Consider the following 3672-nt stretch of genomic DNA (forward strand, 5'->3'; position numbering starts at 1 on the left):
CCCCTTGGGTCCGAATTGTACTAGGGGAAGGGGGCGGCGCCCCCCTTTCCTTCCCTTCCCCCTCTTCCTTCCTTCCCCCTCTCTCCCTCGATGGATTCCTACTAGGACTTGGAGTCCTAGTAGGATTCCCCTCTTGGGGGCGCGTCCTAGGGGCCGGCCGGCCTCCCCCTTGCTCCTTTATATACAGGGGTAGGGGGCACCCCAGAACACACAAGTTGACAATTGTCTTAGCCGTGTGCGATGCCCCCTCCACAGATTTCCACCTCGGTTATATCGTTGTAGAGCTTAGGCGAAGCCCTGCGTCGGTAACTTCATCATCACCGTCACCATGCTGTCGTACTGACGAAACTCTCCCTCGGCCTCAGCTGGATCAAGAGTAGGAGGGACGTCACTGGGCTGAACGTGTGTAGATCGCGGAGTTGCCGTGCGTTCGGTACTTGGATCGGTTGGATCGCGAAGACGTTCGACTACATCAACCGTGTTACTAAACGCTTCCGCTTTCGATCTACTAGGGTACGTGGACACACTCTCCCCGCTTGTTGCTATGCATCACCTAGATTGATCTTGCGTGTGCGTAGGCAATTTTTTTTGAAATACTACGTTCCCCAACAGTATGGGAGTAAAGAGGACTTCATACTTAATGCTATGGTTAGGTTTCACGGCCTTAATGATCTTTAGTAGTTGCGGATGCTTGCTAGATTTCCAATCATAAGTGCATATGATCCAAGTAGAGAAAGTATGTTAGCTCATGCCTCTCCCTCATATAAAATTACAAGAATGATTACCGGTACTTGTTATCGATTGCCTAGGGACAAATAACTTTCTTGTTGACACAAACCCTTTTTCTAAACACCTAAATTTTATTATCTTGCAAAGTACTTCTAGTTTTATTCTTGCAAAGTAGTTCTAGCATCACACCTACAAAATAGTTTCATACTTGTTCTACGTAAAGTAAACGTCAAGTGTGCGTAGAGTTGTATCGGTGGTCAATAGAACTTGAGGGAATATTTGTTCTATCTTTAGCTCCTCGTTGGGTTTGACACTCTTATTTATCGAAGAAGGCTACAAACGATCCCCTATACTTGTGGGTTATCAGTAGGTCGCACCCCTTGGGCTTGTGGGTCCCACATCCATCTTTCGGTCCTCTCCGAATGCTTCCAGGTTTCTTGTTTTCCATTAAAAATTGTCGTAAATTTTCATCATGTTCGGACATTCCTAGATATGGATTTCCCGCGAAACCAAAAACATGCAAAAAAAACAGGAACTGATACTTCGCACTTGATCAATAAGTTAGTCCATAAAATAATATAAAAGTGCACCAAAACCATATATAAATAATGTAAATATAGCATGAATACTTCATAAATTATAGATACGTTGGAGATGTATCACACGCCCAGTAACTTGTTGCATCGGTGGTGGTCTTCGAAGGCCTCGTCGACCCGACGGGCCTTGAAGCCTGGGCGTGCAATGAAGCGTTGGCTCTCGCAACTCACATCCACATCGACTCCATATGCATCAGTTCCAACTACCCGAAAGTTCTTGCAAATATTGATATCGAAGCTCCCTATCATTATGTTGCTATCCTTTGAGAGGTAAACTATCGCCGCGTCTATTTTCGAGCGGTCAAGATCATCCACAAGAAGCAGGAACATAATGGAGAACCTCACTCTCTTGCGAAGGTGTCTTCTTCTATTACTTCTGGGTGCCATGTGTGCTTTCTATTTTTCTTGACATCATTTGTATCCCCATGATTTTGAGCTTTAAAAAATGATGCATTTCCTTAAAAAAGCCATTTGATATTTAGCGTTCATAGCGTCACTTTTAGCTCTATTGGTACAGGGCGCAAACCCTTCAATCCTAATGCTACATGCAAGACATAAGAATTTCATATCTCGAAGCTTCCCATCCTAATTTTGGGAAACTACTAGAAGGTCCTCGTAATTTTTTTTGTCTTTTTGTTTTCTGGAGCGAGTTTTCTTTGGTTTTTTTCCTTTTTCCAAATGTGGAACTTTTTCAAATTCTTAAACCCTTCACAAAACTCATAAACTATTCCTCAAAGTTTTGGACCATTTCCAAATTTGTATATTTTTAAATTCATTAACATTTTCCAATTAACTTAAAAAAATTCAAAGTCAAACTTTTACCTTGAATTTGTGAACTTTTTTTAAACACGTGAATATTTTTCCCAAAATTTGTAAACTTTCCCTCACTTGGGGGCTTGGTCGCATCCGAACCATAGCTACACCTCTTGATCGGCGAAATGCCACAGCATCACTTGGGGGCTTGGTCGTATCCGAACCATAGCTACACCTCTTGATCGGCGAAATGCCACAGCATCACTTGGGGGCTTGGTCGCATTCGAACCATAGCTACACCTCTTGATCGGCGAAATGCCACAGCATCACTTGGGGGCTTGGTCGTATCCGAACCATAGCTACACCTCTTGATCGGCGAAATGCCACAACATCACTTGGGGGCTTGGTCGCATCCGAACCATAGCTACACCTCTTGATCGGCGCAATGCCACAACATCACTTGGGGGCTTGGTCGCATCCGAACCATAGCTACACCTCTTGATCGGCGCAATGCCACAGCATCACTTGGGGGCTTGGTCGTATCCGAACCATAGCTACACCTCTTGATCGAATTTGGGGCCTGGCAGCCCGTGAAAAGCCTCGACTACAACGGTTTTTATTTGCCTTTTGCTGAGTTTTCTTTGTTTTCATAAGATTTGTGACCCGTCCGGCGGTAAACCGCCAGGACACTTTAAACTTGTTGTATGCAGAAACAGGTTGAATAAAGCATGATTATAAATCACCGGCGTTTATTAACCCGGCCTGGCTTTCGACTATATGTCCCCAGTATGATGATAAATTATCCGGTGTTTATTAAACCGGCCTGGCTTTAACACGATAAGTCGCTATTATATGATGAGAAATTATCCGGTGTTTATTAAACGGCCTGGCTTTGGACTATAAGTCGCCAGTATATATTTGGATTGCGCCATTGGAATCATGCGCTTATAAATCATTGGGTTATATTATTCAAATAGCCAAACTTGGCTGAATTTTCATTATGGTATTGAATGAATAAGGTTTTCATACCGGATTATATTATCTTGAATAGCCAACATGGCTGGATTTTATTATGGTTATTAATAAACGGTATTATTGAGGTTTTCAAAGTCGCTTTAGCGCAATGGCTATTATTTTATCAAAGGATATGATTTATTCTACAATGGAAGGAATAGTCCCGAGTCGCTGCAGGCTTACGACCCAGCACTTGGGGGCTACATTATTCAACTTGAGATTACTTGCAAGTCTCATGTCGCTGCAAGCATGCACCATGACACTTGGGGGCTAATGCAAAGTCATTTTTTATTGGCCTTATTGAAGACCCGACTCATCACATCATAATGAGCCGGCCCTTGGGGCTACCAATTGCTCCTGTCAACAATTCAAGGTACACAAGTCTTAAAACCATTATATTGAAAGGTCCACTGCTCAGTTGGTAAAGCACAAAACTCTTAACCTTGCGGACGTGGGTTCAAGCCCCATGGTGGGGGTTACATTATATGATGTTCTTTTCAAAGAAGTATATATAAAGTACCAGCTCAATATTATCTTACTGAGCCGGCCCTTGGGGGCTACACGTTATTGTTCAAATCTA

This window comes from Aegilops tauschii, chromosome 1 (assembly GCF_002575655.3).
Source record: "Aegilops tauschii subsp. strangulata cultivar AL8/78 chromosome 1, Aet v6.0, whole genome shotgun sequence".
NCBI classification, from domain to species: domain Eukaryota; kingdom Viridiplantae; phylum Streptophyta; class Magnoliopsida; order Poales; family Poaceae; genus Aegilops; species Aegilops tauschii.